At 48.5% G+C, this 22740-nt stretch overlaps 2 long non-coding RNA genes across 2 annotated transcripts in view; both read right to left on the reverse strand.

Moving 5' to 3' along the window:
* LOC308474769 overlaps positions 1-22740 on the reverse strand; it is a 161491-nt gene that overhangs the window by 13998 nt on the left and 124753 nt on the right. The gene's annotated exons all lie outside the window — the stretch shown is intronic.
* LOC308474737 overlaps positions 21075-22740 on the reverse strand; it is a 60284-nt gene continuing 58618 nt past the window's right edge. The window contains exon 3 of the long non-coding RNA XR_013984910.1: positions 21075-21703. This is a non-coding gene — a long non-coding RNA (uncharacterized lncRNA). The remainder of the gene's footprint in view (positions 21704-22740) is intronic.

A 22740-nucleotide genomic window follows, 5' to 3' on the forward strand; every position in this document is an offset into this window, starting at 1 on the left:
AAGGAGGCTGCCTAGGAGGGAGGAGGTAAAATCCCATGGATCCTCAGGATTTTAGCATTGGGTCACCCCAAATTCACCATCAGATCACATAGCATGTCCATGGCTACACCCTGCACCAAAAAAACCACACACCTACTGTTTCGTGGGGCCACAATGGCACAAAAACGTGGTTACAAAGCACGGATCCACATGGATCCTCAGGATTTTTGCATTGGGTTACCCCATATTCACCATCAAATCAGATGTCCGTGGCCACAGCATGAATCACAAAAATCATACATCCACTGTTTCATTCAGAATTTTTTTTTCTTGTTTTCTCCTCTAAAAACTAGGTGCGTCTTATGGTCAGGTGCATCTTATGGAGCGAAAAATACGGCAAACCGTAATTAAGCTCTGATAGATATATTAAAATGCAGACAGTTCTTTGTTTGTCACTATGCTATGCACTTTTTTGTGTTTTTATACTGTAAACTGCCCCGTGATCCTTGGATGAAGGACGGTACAGAAATTTAATAAACGATAATAGTAACGATAATAATAGCAGCACAGCGTTGCTCCAAGCCCTTTCCTTAAAAACAAGCCAGTTCCCTAAGGCCAGATGGAAGAAGAAAGTTTTCACCTAGCAGTGGAAAGACAACAAGGAGGGAAGCAGTAACAACAACAACAATAATAAATTATCTATACCCTGCCCATCTGGCTGGGCTTCCCCAGCCACTCTGGGCGGCTTCCAACAAAATATTAAAATACAGTAATGCATCAAACATTAAAAGCTTCCCTAAACAGTCTATCTTCTCTAGGCAGGGAGTTCCAAAGTTGCCTCTCCAACATTTCCACCAAGCAGGCCTGGATGGCTGGAGAAGGTACATGGAAGGGAATATGGCATTTCAGACAGTTGGAGCTAAGCTGTACATAATTCATGCAGCCCCCTTGGAAAAGGAAAAAATAAAGTTGCCCCTCTCTCATCGAGTTATGTCTCACCATTTTCAAACACTGTTTCTCCCTCACAGCCCATTTGAGAGCATGCTCTCTCTTTTTTCCCCCAAGTGAAATTGACTAGACCAGAAGCCCCATAATCTGGTCCAGTTAATCTCTTCTGTACAGTGGCAGGGATTCCCCCAAGGCACACGCTAATGGAATTGCCTTTGAGAAGGGCATAGAAACTTCAGAATACAGAACTCTGCTTTTTCAATAGTCCGATGTGGATCATCCGATCTCGTTGCACCTTCCTTGGCTCCCAGTGAACTATATGTAAACTCGTGCACCGGCTAAGGTCCTCAGCTGAGGCCTCATCCTGCTTCCAACTAGGTTAGAAGAGCAGAGAAGGTTAGGAGAGCTCAGAACAAAGAGCTTCCTTCCTTCCTTCCAGCATTTCAGTCTTGCCAAGGCAGCCAAGGATGACAAAATAATAATAATAATTGGGGGGGACGGGACACAAAGGCATTGCAAAATACGTAAATGGTGCAACAGCCAGCAAAGCTGGAAAACCAAAACAAGATAAATAAAACAGAAAAGAGCAATAACACAGAACAGCAGAGCAGAGCAAAAATGAGAAAAACAAAAGCCAGAGATCTTTAATCATAAGAACTGGTTAAAGTTCTAGAGCTGCCAAAAATAACGATTTGACCAGGCACCCAAAATCAAAGAAAGAGCCAGCCTGTTTCTTGCACAGAGTTCCAGGGCCTGGGGGCCAACACTGAAAAGGCCTTCCCTTCATACCCTGCCCATTTTAGGGAGTGGCCCTGCCAGCGGTGCCAACTTGAATAAAATATTGGGGCAGAAACAAAATAAAAAAAATTCCTTCCAGTAGCACCTTAGAGACCAACTAAGTTTGTTATTGGTATGAGCTTTCGTGTGCATGCAAATTTCTTCAGATACAATACAGTGGTACCTCGGGTTAAGTGCTTAATTCATTCTGGAGGTCCGTACTTAACCTGAAACTGTTCTTAACCTGAAGCACCACTTTAGCTAATGGGGCCTCCTGCTGCCGCCGGGCCGCCGAAGCACGATTTCTGTTCTCATCCTGAAGCAAAGTTCTTAACCTGAAGCACTATTTCTGGCTTAGTGGAGTGTGTAACCTGAAGTGTATGTAACCTGAAGCGTATGTAACCCAAGGTACCACTGTATCTGAATATTCTTCAGATATTGGGGCAGGTAAGCCGCACCCCACATAATCACACACGCCATTTGAGTGGCAATGCCCATCAATTGGAGCCCCCTCAAATATTTTACTGGGGGAACCAAAGGGACCTCAGCCCCTAGGAGTTGGCTTCTATGGGCCCTGCCAACCAGCTTCCTCCTCCTTCCTCTCTGCGTTGCCCTTGCAGCAGGGAGGAGGAGGATGGGGACCAACCTAGGATTAGAAGGCTCTGCCTGTTGTTGCCTCTAGCGCCACCTACTGTCGGGCTCCCTGCCTTCTACCCTATGAGTCCCAATGGGTACCAGTCACCAAGGACCCTACAGCCTTGAGCAGGAGCCAAGCCAGATGATTGTGGTGTGGTGACTGGAGAGGGGGGTCTGTTTCCACCTCCTCTGTGTTGACAAAGACACGGGCACACTCCCCCTGTGCTCACACCAGCATGCCTCATGCTAATAAACCCCCCTTTTTGCAAATCCACATGGCTTCCGTGTACAGACATGGACTCTTCCGCTCAGCGGTTGCAAGGGCGAACGGGCTTCCAGGCGCCTCCTCGCTTGACTCCCAGCTGCGAGCATCTGGAGAACAGCTCCCCAAAGCCCCAGGCTTCCCGGATGGGAAGCGGATGTAGAAAAAAGCAGAGTAGCCGCTGGGCAGCAAATGCTTTTCACATCCCCAGAGGAACACTGAGCCTTGTGGACAGGCCTTCGGAGGGTCTGTGCTGGGCAGTGTGAGCCATAGAGTCATAGAATCATAGTCGTGCTCGCTTCGGCAGCACATATACTAAAATTGGAACGATACAGAGAAGATTAGCATGGCCCCTGCAAAGGGATGACACGCAAATTCGTGAAGCGTTCCATATTAAAAAAAAGAAGAAGAAGAATGAATCATAGTGACCCCAAAGGGACACAGGTGGTCTAAACCACTGAGCCTCTTGGACTTGCCGATCAGAAGGTCAGCAGTTCGAATCCCCACGACGGAGTGAGCTCCCTTTGCTCTTTCCCAGCTTTTGCCAACCTAGCAGCTCAGAAGCACACCAGTGCAAGTAGATAAATAGGTACCACTGCGGCGGGAAGGTAATCGGCATTTCCGTGCGCTCTAGTTTCCATCACAGTGTCCCGTTGCTCCAGAAGCAGTTTAGTCCTGCTGGCCACATGACCCAGAAAACTGTCTGTGGACAAACGCCGGCTTCCTTGGCCTGAAAGCGAGACGAGCACCGCAACCCCAGAGTCGTCTGCGACTGGACTTAACCATCCAGGGGGCCTTTACCTTTACTTTTTGTGACCCCAAGGGTCATCTAGTCCAACCCCCTGCAATGCAGGAATATTTTTGCCCAACATGGCGCTCTAACCCACAACCTTAAGATTAACAGTCGCGTGCTTTACCGACTGAATATATTGGTGAACACAGCACCCAAAAATGCATCACGTTGTTTCCAAAAATGTGTGCATGACTCAAAACTGTGTTTATCAGGGGATGTGTTCACTAAAATGCTGGTGGATTTGCATGAGATTTTCTTTCCTAAAAATTAAAACGAAACCAGAAATGTGCAGACCCAAATGTAAGACTGGGAGAATGAGGAACAGAGACAGCAGTCGCTGACAGATCCTTCCGTCCCTTCTGGAAAGGGCAAAGGCTAAGCCTACAAGGACCGAGGGAGAAGATTGAAAAGCATAACCAGAAATTAATAAACAGCGAAAGAGGGACCCAGAGGGGTTGTGGTCTGCGCAGGACGGCCTTTCGGCTGCCTTCTTTCCCCATCTGGCTTCATTCAGGAAGTGGGTCATTCTAATCTTTCAACCCGTATCCAATCTTTTGTGTTTTGGTGTGTGTTTTTTAGGCAGAAAATCAAACAATCTAGCCTCTGGAAAATTGGGAGTCCAGGGATGGGGGTGGGAGCGATCACAATGTGTTTATTTATCTGGAAATGCTTTTGTGATGCAACGCAACAAGTTCAGTCCACGATAAAATCACAGCATCCCGACTTCTGACCAGTTCCCAGTTTGGGGGAGTGCCTGGGAATGGCCCAGCGGGAGTTGGGTCTGATTGCCCTGAATTATAAGGGGGGGGGGGTTGATGAAGGGAGGATAACAAGGCTATCCCAACAATAGGAGTTGATTTCACAACAGGCCAGATCTCTCTTGAAGACGTAGAGCAAGAAGCATTGAGGCTGCAGTCTTCCACACACTTACCAGGGAGTAACACCTGTGCGCCCCCGAAATCAGTGGAGCTACCTTCTGAGTAAGCATGCGGTGCGCCCAAATGTTACAAAGGAAGCTGATAAAAATGAGCTAAGCATAGCCTGGCAAGCGAAGTTGGGTGTTGATGTATTGCTTTGTTTTATTTATTGGAAATACTTTGTATTTTTATACAGTGGTACGCGGGTGGCGCTGTGGGTTAAACCATAGAACCTAGGGCTTGCCGATCAGAAGGTCGGCGGTTCAAATCCCTGCGACGGGGTGAGCTCCCGTTGCTCGGTCCCTGCTCCTGCCAACCTAGCCGTTCAAAAGCACGTCAAAGTGCAAGTAGATAAATAGGTACCGCTCCGGCGGGAAGGTAAACGGCATTTCCATGCACTGCTCTGGTTCGCCAGAAGCGGCTTAGTCATGCTGGCCACATGACTTGGAAGCTGAACGCCAGCTCCCTTGGCCAGTGAAGCAAGATGAGTGCCGCAACCCCAGAGTCGGCCACGACTGGACCTAATGGTCAGGGGTCCCTTTACCTTTACCTTTACCTTGGTTCCCAAACTTAATCCATTCCGGGAGTCTGTTTGACTCCCGAAACCGTTCAAAAACTAAAGCGCAGCTTCCGATTGGCTGCAGGAGCTTCCTGCACTCAAGCAGGAATGTTCAACTTCCAAAGAACATTTGTAAACGCCGAGTTGCGGCGTTCAGGAGCCGATTTGTTCAGGAGCCAAGCCGTTTAAGTACCAAGGTACCACTGTATATTGCATTTTTAATTGCAGTCTTCTTCATCAGCCTAGCAGTGCTTTTTAAAAAATGAAAGGCAGCCTCAAAAGGCTGCAGTTTTGAGAGGAAGGGCATTAAAGGGGCATTTAACTTACCCCACCACCAGGGCTTTTCCTACTCAAAATCCCTCCTGCTTGCACTGCCAACTGTAGTCTCCCATTCCTACTCGCTGGATCATCGCTTGTCGTGGTGAGTGGGCTTGCACGTTCCTATGACCCTTGTGAGTGAAGCCGTCGGGAATTTCATACTCCCAGCAGAGTCACCCAAGGTGGTAAGGTCAAAGGGAAGGAGCTAGACAAAGAATGATCCAAGAAGTCCTCTTACTGAGCTACGAGTGATCGCCAAAGAAGAAGCAGTCTCCCATGAGTGCTTTCCATTGGACACAATGGAGCCCCCTGCTAAAGTCTCCTGTCTCACATCTACTTTGCCCTTTGCTCTCCCAACAGGGCTACTCCAGAGTAAACTTCCATATCCCTAGTTACAGGTAGGTAGCCGTGTGGGTCTGCCATAGTCGAAACAAAAACTTTGAAGTAGCTGTCTTATTACAAAAGAATTTCAGAAATAGACTGGAAAGAGAAGTTGCTGAATTGCAACTTACTACCAAACTTAAAACCATGGAGGGAACTGGTCTGAATAGAGACATTAGATTTTTATCTCATTGTACATAATAAAGCTATTTTTAGCCATCTCACCCCTTCCTTTTTCCTGTAAGCCCAATTGCAGTCGTTAACAGTCGTCAAAGCTATGGTTTTCCCAGTAGTGATGTATGGAAGTGAGAGCTGGACCATAAAGAAGGCTGATTGCCAAGAATTGATGCTTTTGAATTCTGGTGCTGGAGGAGACTCTTCAGAGTCCCATGGACTGCAAGAAGATCAAACCTCTCCATTCTGAAGGAAACCAGCCCTGAGTGCTCACTGGAAGGACAGATCCTGAAGCTGAGGCTCCAAGACTTTGGCCACCTCATGAGAAGAGAAGACTCCCTGAAAAAGACCCTGATGTTGGGAAAGATGGAGGGCGCAAGGAGAAGGGGATGACAGAGGACGAGATGGTGGGACAGTGTTCTCGAAGCTACCAGCATGAGTCTGACCAAACTGCAGGAGGCAGTGGAAGACAGGAGGGCCTGGCGTGCTCTGGTCCAGGGGGTCACGAAGAGGCGGACACGACTAAATGACTAAACAACAACAACAACAACAACAACAGTTGTCAACAGGTTTACCACACCTATCAGCCAATCACCCATTCCCACGACCCTTCTGAGTAATCTCCCTCCCCTCTCACGATATATAAGGGTCTGGTGACTTCTGTTTCAGTATATCTGAAGAAGTGTACATGCACACAAAAGTTCATAACAAGAACAAACTTAGGTGGTCTCTAAGGTGCTACTGGAAGGAATTTATTTTTTCATATCCCTGCATTTTTTGAAAGCAACACCTGGGGCCTGATTCTGAAGAGAAAGAGAAGGAGGCCCAGCCATTGTCTTACGATGCTCCTGCAACGTGGGGGAGTGGGACGAGATCCACAACGGAAAACAGGCACAAAATATCAAGCCCAGCTTTTTCCACATGTGTTGATCATTTGCTGACCTTCCTTAAATGCACCAGATATTTGCTGACCAACCAAGCCACAACTGGCCAGCTGGTATGCTATTTAAATCACAGAAATAAATAAATAAAATTGCACAAGTTCTTGCCCAAGAATTAAACAGGCTTTTCTTTTTTCAAACCACCAACACTTCTGTTTCAGATACCTCCTTCTCCAGTTCCTCTTCTGCCAAAATCTTATTTGTTCCGTAGCTTTAAGCATGTGGCAAAATTAAGCAAAGGATAGGCAGATGCAGAACAGCTGGAGGAAGACCCGTCCGTCCTTCCAGCAAGGATGTAAGAACTAAAGAACCTAAGAAGAACTTGGTAGATCAGGCCAATGATGACCCAACTGGTCCAGCACCATGCGCTCACAGTGGCCAAGCAGATGCCCCAAATGGAAACCCACAAGAAGCAGGATCTGAGCACAAGAGAGGCATTCTCCCTGCTTGTGGTTTCCATCAACTGGTGCTGTATTCAGACGCATTGCTTTCTCCAGCTGTGAAGGGCAGAACTCAACCATCCTGGTTAGCAGCCATCAATAGCTCTCTCCTCCTCCATGAATTTGTCTAATCCTCCTTATGGTGCTGGAGGAGACTCTTGAGAGTCCCATGGACAGCAAGAAGATCAAACCTCTCCATTCTGAAGGAAATCAGCCCTGAGTGCTCACTGGAAGGACAGATCCTGAAGCTGAGGCTCCAGTCCTTTGGCGACCTCATGAGAAGAGAAGACTCCCTGGAAAAGACCCTGATGTTGGGAAAGATGGAGGGCACAAGGAGAAGGGGGCGACAGAGGACGAGAGGGTGGGACAGTGTTCTCGAAGCCACAAACATGAGTCTGACCAAACTGCGGGAGGCAGTGGAAGACAGGAGTGCCTGGTGTGCTCCAGTCCAGGGGGTCACGAAGAGTCGGACATGACTAAACAACAAGCTAGTGGGGTAGGCAGTGGAAGACAGGAGTGCCTGGCATGCTCTGGTCCAGGGGGTCACGAAGAGGCGGACACGACTAAACAACTAAACAACAACAACAATATCCTAGTTCCTAAGTCCAGATCACAGGCTCACCCTATTCATACACAAATACTCTCTTAAGACAGGATTTCCCAGCAAAAAGACATTGGGAAGGCTTTCCCCATTTGCCTCCCTTCCTGCAGAGCAATGTTTGAATCATAGAATCATAGAATCATAGAATCATAGAGTTGGAAGAGACCACAAGGGCCATCGAGTCCAACCCCCTGCCAAGCAGGAAACACCATCAGAGCACTCCTGACATATGGTTGTCAAGCCTCTGCTTAAAGACCTCCAAAGAAGGAGACTCCACCACACTCCTTGGCAGCAAATTCCACTGTCGAACAGCTCTTACTGTCAGGAAGTTCTTCCTAATGTTTAGGTGGAATCTTCTTTCTTGTAGTTTGGATCCATTGCTCCGTGTCCGCTTCTCTGGAGCAGCAGAAAACAACCTTTCTCCCTCCTCTATGTGACATCCTTTTATATATTTGAACATGGCTATCATATCACCCCTTAGCCTCCTCTTCTCCAGGCTAAACATGCCCAGCTCCCTTAGTCGTTCCTCATAAGGCATCGTTTCCAGGCCTTTGACCATTTTGGTTGCCCTCCTCTGGACACGTTCCAGTTTGTCAGTGTCCTTCTTGAACTGTGGTGCCCAGAACTGGACACAGTACTCCAGGTGAGGTCTGACCAGAGCAGAATACAGTGGCACTATTACTTCCCTTGATCTAGATGCTATACTCCTATTGATGCAGCCCAGAATTGCATTGGCTTTTTTAGCTGCCGCGTCACACTGTTGGCTCATGTCAAGCTTGTGGTCAACCAAGACTCCTAGATCCTTTTCACATGTACTGCTCTCAAGCCAGGTGTCCCCCATCTTGTATTTGTGCCTCTCATTTTTTTTGCCCAAGTGCAATACTTTACATTTCTCCCTGTTAAAATTCATCTTGTTTGTTTTGGCCCAGTTCTCTAATCTGTCAAGGTCGTTTTGAAGTGTGATCCTGTCCTCTGGGGTGTTAGCCATCCCTCCCAGTTTGGTGTCATCTGCAAATTTGATCAGGATGCCCTTGAGTCCATCATCGAAGTCGTTGATAAAGATGTTGAATAAGACTGGACCCAAGACAGAACCCTGTGGCACCCCACTAGTCACTCTTCTCCAGGATGAAGAGGAACCATTGATGAGCACCCTTTGGGTTCGGTCAGTCAGCCAGTTACAAATCCACTGAGTGGTAGCATAGTCAACTCACTGGGAGAGTTGAAATGGCTCCAGGATTGCTCTATTCAGACACATGGTCCATATATTTAGATATGTGTGCATTTATGAATATTTATTCTATATTTGAGACCTTAAAATTCTTAGAACAAAGGCAAAGATTTGCCCACAGACAAAGGCAGAGAGCAGCAGCAGGGTTGCCAGGGAGGCCAGCTTTTCAGAGGCTGCTGGGTTAGGCTGGGGGCCCATCTGGTCCAGCGTCCAGCCAGATACTCCCCTGGAAAACCCACAAGCGGGACCTCAGCAGCTCCCCTGCGGTGTTTTCCAGCAACTGGAATTCCAAAGTATTGTTGCAGAGCAGAGCCATCACCATTTGGAGCCGGAGCCTCAGTCGCCCTCGCCTTCCATCCCTGGCTGCTGGGGGTCCCTGAAATTTAATCCCTGCTTAGCAGAACTATCTCACTTCATCTGCCCACCTCCCCGGCCACATCCACCCCAGGCAGCCTGCCTGGCTCCAGAAAAGCCATGAAGGGCTGAGGAATTAAAACAAAGCTGCTCTCCACCTCCCCTTCTCCAAACATCCCCCCACAAACACACACAGAGAGACGCACCCTGCATTTTGAGAGCAGCCAACAGCCATGGGAAATAGCCAGGGTGCGGACTGCCTTCAAATCAAATGAAGGGTTGGATAAAACCACAACCCCCCCACCCCCCACCCCCGGGACTGGAAGAACTGTTCCAGCGAGTGGGGAGAGAGACCATTGCTGGATTTCCATTCTCCAAAGTAAATTGCCCAGCCTTACGCAATATGGCTTTTCTTTTCTTTTTCTTCTTTTTAAAAATATTTTTATTAGGAATTTCAACATAGCAATTTATCAAAAATACATCATCTTCATTCCCTCCCCCCCAAAAAGAACCCAACCAGAGACTTCCCTCAGCTCCTCTCTCTGGTTTCTCAGCACATATTATTCTCTGCATGTTATAAAATTGTAAAGATCCTCAGTTTGTCTGTCTGTATATTACCAATAAAGAATTTGTGACTGTTGATTCAAAACCTGTCAGGGAGTCCAGGAAGTCCAGCTCTACAATTCTACTATTATTCTAACTCTTGGAGGTCACTGCAAGGTGACCAGCAGTTGTTGGATATCAAATCAATGCTGGACTTGTAGAAATCCTCTCCTAAGGTGCTGGTTTTGACCTTTAAAGCCCTTTGTGGCTTAGGGCCCTCGTATCTACTGGACCAGCTCTCCTGGTCTGCCCCGCAAAGGACCTTAAGGTCCATGAATAACCGTAGTTTAGAGGTCCCGGGCCCTAAGGAAGTCAGATTATCCTCCACCAGGGCCAGGGCCTTCTCAGTGGTGGCTCCGACCTGGTGGAATGCTCTGTCCCAGGAGACCAGGGCCCTGCAGGATTTATCCTCTTTCCGCAGGGCCTGTAAGACAGAGCTATTCCGCCTGGCCTTTAATTTGAATTCAGCCTGATCTTTGATTTCCCTTCCTTCCCTCCCCCTCCCCTTTTTATGAAGATTACCCGCTCTGGGACCCCACAGCTAATTCTCCCCTGGTCTCCTCGCTGGCCCAGATGGGACTAATTTAGCCAGCTAGCCCTGGCAATCATCTAATGTTTATTGGATAGATTTCCCCCCTAAATTGATTTTTGAATTCCGAATTTATTGTTATTCATGTTTTATACTGTATTTTATACTGGTTTTTTTGTTGCATCAATTAAGTGTTTTAAATTTGTTGTTAGCCGCCCTGAGCCCAGTTTTCTGAACCGGGAAGGGCAGGGTATAAATAAAAACGTATTTATTATTATTATTAAACCTGTGAAACCACACTGGTACCACCGTTTGCCCACAGGAGTGGTGTGAACATGCCTCCGTTGCTAGCCCACCTTGGAGTAATACATTCTCCCCCACTCCCCGCCTCTGTGAACTAGAAAGCAAGCTCAGAAAGGAGGTTTCTGTGTCCCGTGACCAGGGAGAAATCATCTCCAGGATCCGAATGCTCAGGCACATTCTGGGGCGGAAGGAATCTCCCCTCTGAGCTACATGGCCTGGTTTGCATTACGGAAAAGTTTGGCCGGGGGCCTTGTTGACAGGCGTCCAGGCGAGGTTTACACGCTACCCTGTGATTGTGGGAGAAAGGGAGCCATTCACAAGAAGAGCCTTGGAGGAGTTGGCATCTGCGGGGAGGAAGAGACAAGCCGCAGAACCACCAACGTGGAGGGCAGCGGGGCTCAGTGGTCATCACCCGGCAGAGTTCTTGAATTCTCCACAGTTTGGGCATCACAACTGTTATGTACTGAGTTGAATAGGATTCAGAATGCAGCAGTCTGATTGGTCCTAGAACAATAGGATTCAGAATGCAGCAGTCTGATTGGTCCTAGAACAATAGGGTCCAGAATGCAGCAGTCTGATTGGTCCTAGAACAATAGGGTCCAGAATGCAGCAGCCTGATTGGTCCTAGAACAATAGGACCCAGAATGCAGCAGCCTGATTGGTCCTAGAACAATAGGATCCAAAATGCAGCAGTCTGATTGGTCCTAGAACAATAGGATCCAGAATGCAGCAGCCTGATTGGTCCTAGAATCCAGGAATTAGCCAATCACGTGGGGCCCATTGTGTAAATAATGTATATAAGGCAGACATTCTGGGGGAACTCCCATTCCTCCTCACCACTATGAGCTGAATAAAAATCATGAAATCCACTCTTGACTCTGAGTATATTTCAGCTCTGTTAGCTTCCAAGGCTGGGCCAGGAGAGATGAAGGCTTAAGAGTTTGTTTTGGTTGGGTTTGTAAGTGAAGTTTTGGCACGCAACTGTGAAAAAAACCGACAAGAGCAGCCGCCTCTCTGGGAAAAGAGCCCAGCCCCTCGGGGCAACCAAGTGACTCACAGCCATGAGGGGTCCTCTTGCAAAACAGGGCAGGGAGAAGAGGACAAACTGCCATCTTGCTTGGGTTACAGGAATGTTGCAGGCCTGTCATGGGACACCAGAAGACAGCTGAGGTCAGCAGCGGCAAGTTAGCGCTCCGTTGAAGACCTGTGTCTTGGGAAGCCAAATCACGGCTGTCACAGGCTCTGAGCTCCAGGCATAGAAGGAGGGAGCTCTGTGCCAGATTTGGTGGGGCGAGGAAGCCTGGGTGGTTGGGAGGCAGGCAAGAAGGTAGAACACAGTGGCATGGAAAATAGAACTGCCAATATCTTCATGGTCCTCCTTGTGGTGCAGCAATAAAAAGGACAGCCCATTTGCAAAGCTAAGCAGGGTCAGGTATGGTTTCAAATTGGATGGGAGAATGCGTGTTGAGATTCCTGCATTGGAGGGGGTTGGACTAGATGATCCTCGGGGTCTGCAATTTGGGAGAGTCAAAATGGCTTCAGGATTGTTCTCCTGTATGTTCTTGGGCTCCATGATCACTGCAGATGGTGACAGCAGTCACGAAATTAAAAAACGCCTGCTTCTTGGGAGAAAAGCAATGGCAAACCTGGACAGCATCTTAAAAAGCAGAGACATCACCTTGCCAACAAAGGTCTGTATAGTTAAAGCTCTGGTTTTCCCAGTAGTGATGTATGGAAGTGAGAGCTAGACCATCAAGAAGGCTGATCGCCGAAGAATTGATGCTTTTGAATTCTGGTGCTGGAGGAGACTCTTGAGAGTCCCATGGACTGCAAGAAGATCCAACCTCTCCATTCAGAAGGAAATCAGCCCTGAGTGCTCACTGGAAGGACAGATCCTGAAGCTGAGGCTCCAAGACTTTGGCCACCTCATGAGAAGAGAAGACTCCCTGGAAAAGACCCTGATGTTGGGAAAGATGGAGGGCACAAGGAGAAGGGGATGACAGAGGACGAGATGGTGGGACAGTGTTCTCAAAGCTACCAGCATGAGTTTGACCAAACTGCGGGAGGCAGTGGAAGACAGGAGGGCCTGGCCTACTCTGGTCCATGGGGTCACGAAGAGTCAGACATGAATAAACGACTAAACAACAACATCCTATCTCGACTCAGTCTCCTCTTTTCCAGGCTAAACATACCTAACTCCTTCAACCGTTCCTCATAAGGCCTGGTTTCCAGGCCCTTGATCCTCTTGGTTGCCTTCTTCTGCACACCTTCCAGCTTCTAAACATCCTTCTTAAATTGTGGCGCCCAGAACTGGACACAGGACTCCAGGTGGGGTCTGACCAAGGCAGAATAGAGAGGGACTATGACTTCCCTCCCGCAGTGGAAGACAGGAGTGCCTGGCGTGCTCTGGTCCAGGGGGTCACGAAGAGTCAGATATAACTAAACAACAACAAATTAGAATTCCTGTAACATGGCTGGCCTTCCCTCGCAGGTGCTTTCGAGTCCGTGTGGCCGTGCCTGCTTCAAGGTCATGCCAGGGCAGAGGAGGGGCGAGCTGGCAAATACCCCAGCCGCTTCCTCTCTCCCAAACAACTGCTCTCCCCACGCAGAGCTGCAGACCAAGCCAGGGGCCTCTTTCCCATGAACTCCTGGAACCCCTCCAGGATGCAATGGCAGGGAGCGCAAATCTCCGTTGGGAAGGAGAAAGGGGGGGCAGAGGCACTCCAACAACAAACCGTGGGGTGGAAGTAGAAAGAGGGTCTCCAAGCCCTCCCAGAAGAGGACATCAGATCACTGTTGGGCAGCTTGCAGCTGCCTGTCTGACAGGCCACTATTTGTGGACGGCAGCTCCCGACATTTATTTTTTGAAATAACTTTTCTGCGGGGATGGAAATTCTGCTAAGGTAGCAGATTATGGTTGTTAATATAGGGAGGAGGAGAGGCTGGCAAGGGAGCAGAGGGACTGCGAGGTAGAATTTCAATCACGTTAGCAGAAAACCTCGAAAAGTCAACTTGTTTTCTGCTGCTCTGGAGGGTAGGACCTGGTCCAGCAGAGTCCGGTTACGAGAAAGGAGGTTCTGACTAAGTGTTAGGAAGGCGGTAAAAGCTGTTTTGCAGTGCAATAGATCGCCTCTGAAGGTGGGGGCCCTCTGGCAGGGGTCATTCCTGCATTGCAGGGGGTTGGACTAGATGACCCCTAGGGGTACCTTCTGTGATAGGAATTTTGAGGTCTTAGATATATGTTAAATGTTCATAAGTGTACCAACCAAACACGTACATAGATCAGCACAGGAAGACCGACCTGAAACCATTTTTGATTCCCAAACTGAGCAAATGATTTATCTGCAAGGTCAAAGTGGGAAACCTCCCCATTGTCTTTTCCTTCACAAATCCTGTCTTAAGGGCACATTTAAGATATGAATAGGGTGTGAGCCTGTGACCTGGCTCAGGAATTAAGTATTTGTCATTACAAAAGACTGGCCAGTCTCCCCCAGGTATCCAATCAAGTGAGCATTAATAGGTAACCTGTCAGACGAGATAAACAACGCACTGTAGACCGCCTTTTCTGTGATATATGTATGATGTATGGAGGGGTGGTCTTAAGCTCCAGGGCAGGGAATTTAAAATGTCTATATAAGACCTTGCGCGCCATTGTTTGGGGTTCCTCCTCCTTTCTCCTGCATGTGAGGGGAGCACCCTGTTGCAATAAAGATCAGGCTTCCTAGCTGCTTTGCTTCTCAATATTCTCTGGTTGGCCTCTGTTATTTTCTCCTACTGACCGGGAACCTACACAAGGACTCTGTACGGCCTCTTGGGTACCCCGTAAGGCAGTGGTGTCCAAACTTTTTTCAAAGAGGGCCAGATTTGACAAAGTGAAGGACCGTGAGGGCCGACCGAAGGGCCAACCAAAGTTGAGCTTTCTTTTAGGGTTGAAGCTGTTGAGCTTTGGAACAGGTTTTTCTTATAACAAGGTTGACTGTGCCTAAAATCTCTCCCAAACTGTGTGATGGCCTGCAATAAGCAGGTGTGCTGTCAACTCTTCACGAAAACCGCTGGAGGGACAAAAGGTTCTCGTCCCATGGTCAGAGAGCGGCGGGTGATGCCCAGCCCTCCTTCAGCCGACTCAGACTTTGCATCGCTGGCTCAGCGGGAGGGAGGGGTGTCCGAGGGCAGGCGGTCTTTTCGGGTTTACATTCGCTCCAGCCTCACCGGCCAAGGTCAACATTTCCCCAGCTGTTGGGGCCGCTGGCACGCCTGCTTCTGATGACCAAGTAACTTTTCCACAAGAGGCGCTTTTGCCAGGCTCCCGAAAACACAAGGAGCCTTTCAGCAAAGGTGGAGGAGGCCGAGAGAAAAGGTTAAGTGGATCTGGAGGGTTCAGGGATAAGGCAGAGCAAGAGGCAAGGGGGTAGGGCTGCCATATGTCTGGGATTTCCTGGGGTGTCCTGGTTTTTACTTTTTGAAATACGGCAACCCTACAGGAGGGTGGCCATGGGAGAAGCGGGTCTAGGCCCCTAAACTTGTTTCTGAGGCTGGAGCTGAAGTCCTGGAACCGTGCTGTGCAGTAACTTTGGGCCTCTCTGAGCATGTGCAGAGTTTGTTTCTAGTCCCACTGAAAAACAAGTGGAATGGGTGACCTCAGAAGATGGTGGACGCTCCTTCATAAGGACATAAGAAGAGCCTGCAAGTGGGTTCCTGCCTCTGGAACTGGGTTGCTCTCCAGAGCAGCTGCCAATGACTGGCTGAGGCTGATGCATCCAAAACACCTGGAGGGCTTTCCATGGGGAAAGTCTGTTCTACGGCAACTCAGAGGAGGAAAACAAGGAGATCGCCCACTCCATCAGCCGGCCTGGAGCTGGGAGGCATAGCTGTCAACCTTCCCCTTTTTTGCAGGAAATTCCTTTATTCCAGCGCCATTTCCCGCTGCTATCCCGGATTGTTAGATATCCCATAGACTGTCCCCGGGACAGGTGAGGCTGCTGATCCCTTATTTTCGAGGTTGCTGATCCCTTATTTTCAAATCTGAAAGTTTCAAAATTCCTATCACAACATCAGTCAGGTATTTTGCGGACTGACATTTGTTCCAGTTCATTGGTAAACAACACAGGACAAATGAAAGTGGAAGGTGTAACAAGGGTCCGTGTTTTGCAACCTTGTATTGTTTTTTACCATTATGCTTATGCCGTAAATGGTTCCGCTTTGCTACCTTCGACACATTCACATACCTGTGGTTTATTTATTTTGGTTGCATTGTATGTCTGTATTTGTTCAGTGGTAATCTCCAATTGTATGCTGGACTTTGGTTGGACGCCACCTCCGATCTCTGCAGGGCTGTGGCAGAGAATCAAGACGCAGTGGAGGAGGCTGTCGTAGGTTTAATAAATAGGCTCAATTCACACATTCACACCTGAATTTAGATGGAGGTCTTTCAGACCTTGCAGCACGCAGAGACACCGTCTTGCGGCTAAGACTGATGGGGCCCAGCATGCGTTGCAGACTCCCCTCTTACATGTGCTTAATATTTGTGCATACCAAACTGCATAAAAATTGTGAAGCTTTTTTTTTTTTTTTTTTTTTTTTTTTTTTTTGCCCTCGCTATATTGTAAATGTAAGGATTTTCCAGCCATTGCTATCCTAGCAGCTGGAGGCACAGGTCAGTTCTGTGTCCAGGGTGGCTGTCTACCAGCTCCATCTGGTGCGCAGGATGAGACTCTCCCTGGCCACAGACTGTGGTGCATGTTCTAGTTATCTCCCGCTTGGACTACTGCAATGCACTCTGCGTGGGGCTACCTTTGAAGGTGACCCGGAAACTGCAACTAATCCAGAATGTGGCAGCCAGACTGGTGACTGGGAGCGGCCACCGAGACCACATAACACTGGTCTTGAAAGACCTACATTGGCTCCCAGTACGTTTCTGAGCACAATTCAAAGTGCTGGTGCTGCCCTTTAAAGCCCTAAACGGCCTCAGTCCAGTATATCTGAAGGAGCGTCTCCACCCCCATCATTCTGCCTGGACACTGAGGTCCAGCTCCAAGGGCCTTCTGGTGGTTCCCTCACTGCGAGAAGTGAGGATACGGTGAACCAGACAGAGGGCCTTCTCAGTGGTGGCACCCACTCTGTGGAACGCCCTCCCATCAGACGTCAAGAAAATAAAAAACTACAGTCGTACCTTACGTTACATTTGCTTCAGGTTGCGCGTTTTCAGGTTGTGTCCCACAGCGACCTGGAATACCGGAAAGGGTTACTTCCGAGTTTCGCTGCTTGCACAGACGTGCAAACTGACATCACACTCATGCGCAGAAGCGACGAATCACCACCTGCACACGTGCAGACGCGGGTTGCATTCTTTTCAGGTTGCGAACGGGCCTCCGGAATGGATCCTGTTTGCAACCAGAGGTACCACTGTATCTGACATTTAGAAAACATCTGAAGGTAGCTCTGTTTTGGGAAGTTTTTAATGTTTGGTGTTTTTGATATTCTGTTGGGAGACACCCAGAGTGGCTGGGGAATATTATATTATTATTATTATTATTATTATTATTATTATTATTATTACTAAACCTGCTCCACTGTTCTGTGATTCTGTGATTCATTTCAGATTGGCACACACCATCACAGAGCCGCGGTGTGGGTCTTGCTGCTGCAGCCAGCTCAGACCAGTCAGGAGGCGATGAAGGCTGCAACTAGGGCTGGACGGGGCCCAGGAGCTGACTCAGCCATCCAAGGGGATGAAGAAGGAAGGAAGGAAAGGCCATGAACTGATGCATTTGGGTCCAAGACATGAGGCCACTTGGCCCTGAGGAAGAGAGTATGGGGTGGGGAACTGGGACAGATCAGGCTGCCTGTGATTTTTCATAGAATCATAGAACTGTAAAGTGGGAAGGGATCCCTGAGGGCATCTAGTCCAACCCCCTGAAATGCAGGAATCTCAACTAAAGCATCCATGGCAGATGGCCATCCAACCTCATATCTCAGCCTAATCTACCTCACAGGGTTGTGGTGAGAAGTAGGAGGAGTTTTATATAGCTCCTTGAGTTCCTTAGAGGAAAGGTGTGGCCAAAATGCAATAAAATAAATAGTATGTGGACTTTAGGAAATGGAAATTGAATATTCCGTCACTCATTATTGAGGGGAAGTGCGTGGAACAGGTCTCGGTGTTTCGATTTCTGGGAATGGAGTTGAGAGATGACCTAACCTGGGCAGAAAACAGCAAAGACCTGATGAAGAGAGCACAGCATAAGTTATATTTTCTGAGAATCCTCCGGAAAAACAATCTCTCAAAGGACCTGTTGATGGCATTTTACCATTGTACTGTGGAGAGTGTATTAACTTATGGTCTGTGTGTGGGGGAGCTGCACGGCCAGGGGAAAAACAATGCTGTCTAGGGTTGTAAAGACTGTGGAGAGAGGAATTGGGTGCACTCTTCCCACCTTGGATCAAATCTACGCTTCCAGGTGCCATAAGAAAGCTGCAGAGATAGCGCAGGATAGTGTGCACCCCGGAAATGATCTCTTTCAGCTTCTGCCTTCTGGAAGAAGGTCCAGGGTTATAAAGACTAGGACTAGCCACCTGAGAAACAGTTTCTATCCAAATGCGATTTTGGTTTTAAACGCAGTGTAAGGACGCGGGTGGTGCTGTGGGTTAAACCACAGAGCCTAGGACTTGCCAATCAGAAGGTCGGCGGTTCGAATCCCCGCGACGGGGTGAGCTCCCGTTGCTCGGTCCCTGCTCCTGCCAACCTAGCAGTTCGAAAGCACGTCAAAGTGCAAGTAGATAAATAGGTACCGCTCCGGCGGGAAGGTAAACGGCGTTTCCGTGCACTGCTCTGGTTCGCCAGGAGCGGCTTAGTCATGCTGTCCACATGACCCAGAAGCTGTACGCCGGCTCCCACGGCCAATAAAGCGAGATGAGTGCCACAACCCCAGAGTTGGCCACGACTGGACCTAATGGTCAGGGGTCCCTTTACTTTAAGGAGTCTCTATGGGAGTAAATTGTATTTTTTAAGTGGGGTATCAGAGTTTTTAGGGGGAAAACCTTAGTGTGGGATAGCTGGGATAGCAGGCTTGTTGGTTTTGAATGTCTTATGTAGATTTTATTTTATTTTTCAATTTCGTTGTTCTGTATGGGACAATGAAAATAAAGATTATTGTATCGTATCGTATAAAAGACATTTGCACAGCAGTCTCTGCAAGGGCGGGCCAGTCTTTGGACCACCGTCCTGCCTTTCTGAGCCTCGCAGGCACCTGGTTGGCCACGGTTAGAAGACGGATCATTGGGCCTGATCCAGTCCTGAGGTTATTAGGAGGCCCAGCCAAGGACTGACGGAGGCCTCCCACGCCGGCTGGGCAGGAAGCCTCTGAGCGAGCCAGGAGGCATCATGAGACCAGCAGCAGGAAAGACTCACGATGTTCTGCAGATGCCTCCAGAACAAGCAAGAGGAGAAGGCGAGGAAGTCCCCACCCAGAAGTGTCTTCTCTGGGCAGCTGGCTGGCGGGCACTTGCCAGCCAGTCTGGAAAACAAAAACTGCTCCAGGCAGGGACAGCATCCTGCAAGCTCTGAACTGGGAAAAGGAAACAAAGCAGAGAGGACTGGAGTCTCTGCACAACCTGGGACCGTTGGAGACGGTGGCTTCACAAGGCCAGCAGGGACCTGGTGATTTGTCTGCTGCATCAAAGGTGTGCTTGCGTTTCGTTTGTTCCTTAAGAAGGTAAGAAGACTGGTGGATCAGGCGGCCGCCCCTCTAGTCCAGCATTTTGTCCTCGCAGCGGCTGACCAGGCGCCTGTCCGAAAGTAGTGTGATAGGAATTTTGAGGTCTTATATGTTAAATGTTCATAAGTGTACCAACCAAGCACATACATAGATCAGCACAGGAAGACCGACCCGAAACCATTTTTGATTCCCAAACTGAGCAAATGATTTCTCTGCAAGGTCAAAGGAAAATGGAAAAGTCTCCCCTTTGTCTTTTCGTTCACAAATCCTGTCTTAAGGGCACATTGAAGATATGAATGGGGTGTGAGCCTTTGACTTGGCTCAGGAACTAAGTATTTAACATTACGAAAGACCGGCCAGGCTCCCCAGGCAATCCAATCAAGTACAGTGGTATCTTGTGTTACATACGCTTCAGGTTACATACGCTTCAGGTTACAGACTCCGCTAACCCAGAAATAGTGCTTCAGGTTAAGAACTTTGCTTCAGGATGAGAACAGAAATCGTGCTCCGGCGGCGCAGCAGCAGCAGGAGGCCCCATTAGCTAAAGTGGTGCTTCAGGTTAAGAACAGTTTCAGGTTAAATAGGGACCTCTGGAACGAATTAAGTACTTAACCTGAGGTACCACTGTAAGCATTAACAGGTAACTTGCCAGGCGGGGGATAAATAACAACAGGAGATAAACAAAGCACTCAGATTTCTGTTGTAGGTATGATGTATCTGGGGGGTGGTCTTGGGCTACACCCCTTCTGTGATGTATGTATGATGAATGGAGGGGTGGTCTTGAGCTCCAGGGCAGGGAATTTAAAATGTCTATATAAGGGCAGACACACCTGGGTTCTGGGTCCTCCTCCTTTCCTGCGTGTGAGGAGAGCACTCTGTTGCAACAATAAAGATCAGGCTTACTAGCTGCTTTGCTTCTCAATATTCTCTGATTGGCCTCTGTTATTTTCTCCTACCTATAGGGAACCTACGTAAGGACTCTATATGGGCTCTTGGATACCCCATAAGGGGAAAAGGGTAGATTTTTGTTTACAACAGTAGCAAGCAGGATGCAACCAGAGGCACTCTCCTTACCTGAGTGCAACAGGTGCTCAGACGCATTGCCTAGCCATCAATAGCCATATCTTCCCTGAAGTTGCCTGATGCTATCTTAAAGCCATCCGGGTTGGTGGCCAGTGCTGCCTCAAAATTATTATTATTATTGAACGGATTCAGTAACAGCAAAATTATTAGGGGGCGGGGAAGAGTCTGATCAGTTTACTGCAAGAGAAGTACACAAATCTGGCCTTTTTCTAAGTTTTTAAAGATAGATGTAGCTTGACAAACATTTCATTAGCCCAGATGACTTTCCGCAGCATGGTTTGTTTCCCTTTGCCCCGCTGCATGACGTGGCCCCGATTGTGAACTTGGGTTTACGTCTGTGGGCTTATACATGGTGTCTCTGTCTCCCGCTGGCTTTGCAGCAGTAGCCACGGCTGAGTTTATTGCCTTTAAATGTTTTGAGCTGCCTTGTGGCAACAGGATGGGGAAATCTGGATTATTTCATTTTCTAAAGAAGAAGCCGAGCCCGGCTTACCGCATCTCTAGATCTAAGAAAACAAAACAGAGCAAAACAAGAGCTTTGTTTGAAGTGATGCAGCCCCAATTACGGGTGATTCACGTTGTGCAATTTATTTTATTTGTGCAGTGAAGAGCCTCAAATGTTGTGGCCTGTGTGTGTTTTTGCAAGTTATGCAAACAGCTTCCCTTAAACTGCTAGGAGCTCCTGGAAAAACAAACCCTTCCTCGTCTTGCAAAGCACACACCGTGAATCAAAGGATACGGATCTAAGAGTTTACCAAGAGCTCCACCTATGTGGGGCTGGCACTCTGTACATGCCTCCCAAGCTACTGGATTCCCTTAGGTCCACTCTGTGCAACGGGTATGAGCTCCAGTGTGGAGTCGTGGCGATGGCATCAGAGTAGGACCTGGGAGAGACCACGGTTCGAATTCCCACGCAGTCATGATGCTCACAGGGTGACGTTGGCAGCCAGCCGTGGCCTCTCAGCCTCACCGGGTTGTTGTGAGGATTCAGTGAGGAGGGGGAGAACCAGGACCAGGAGTCGGCAAAGTTTTTGTGGCTTGGGCCGGTTCACAGTCGCACAAATGCCATGGTGGGCCAGAGTGTGCGCATGCACGCACACATGCGCAAACGCTATTTTTGGCGCTCTTCCCGGTGTGCGCAGCTTCCCATTGGCTGCAGGAGCTTTCTGCAGCCAATGGGAAGCCGGCCAGTGTCACGGAAGGCGGTCCCCACTCTGCTCTGTGCCAGTTTAGTGTGGCGCACGGGAGCCAACCAAGTTGGTGGCAGGGGTCCCCAAGCGAGCGGCGGGGGTCCATGGGCCGGCTAAACAACCCCAATGTGCTGCTTGTGGCCCATGGGCCTTAGGTTGCCGACCCCTGACCATGACTTGGAGTTCCTTGGAAAATAAGTTGGGATATAAATGCAAATGATATGCATTTATATTTAAATTTATATTTATTCCTCTTGCATGATTGCTAATTGCATGGTGGGAACATCACTGAATAAGGCTAATGTGTTGATAATAAGAAATAGCTTCCTCAAAATTATCCCTTTCTCAATTTGATTCAGTGGTGCAGCCTTATAAGATCTCAACAATTGGCACCTGTGGTGTTTGCTTGGTTTTGAGTAAGAGACCATTAACTTCCTTGAATACTGTAAAAGTTTGTAAAGAAAACACAGGAACTGTGTGCATATTTGAAATGCATGATTCAAATAAATATTCCAGTTGACTATTTGCACTCCAGTAAATTTTGCTTACAAAAGAAAATAATAATAATAATAAATGCAAATGATAGTAATAAGGAAGTGAGCACTGTCTCAGGCCACCAATTCTAGGTGTAGAATTGAGAGGAGCGCAAGGCTCCAAATGTGAGCTAATGCCCACTGCCACATTCGCCCCCACTGCCACCTTGAGGAGACACTTTTATCCAGCCGTTTATTGGCTGTGGGAGAGAAGAAAGGCCTCTTGTTCAGACCCTACCTGGAATACTGCGTCAAAGTTCTGGGCACCCCAATTTTAGGAGGATGTTGACAAGCTGGAAGGACTGCAGAGGAGGGCGGCCAGGGAGGGCCTTGCAAGGAGTTGGGATGTTCCGCCTGGGGAAGTTGGGGGTGTTCCGCCTGGGGAAGTTGGGGGTGTTCCGCCTGGGGAAACGGAGGCTGAGAGGTGGTGTGAAGACTGCCTGCAAATATTTGAAAGGGCTGTCCCATGGAAGATGGAGC

This window comes from Podarcis pityusensis, assembly GCF_964106645.2.
Source record: "Podarcis pityusensis genome assembly, chromosome: 3".
Classification (NCBI taxonomy): domain Eukaryota; kingdom Metazoa; phylum Chordata; class Lepidosauria; order Squamata; family Lacertidae; genus Podarcis; species Podarcis pityusensis.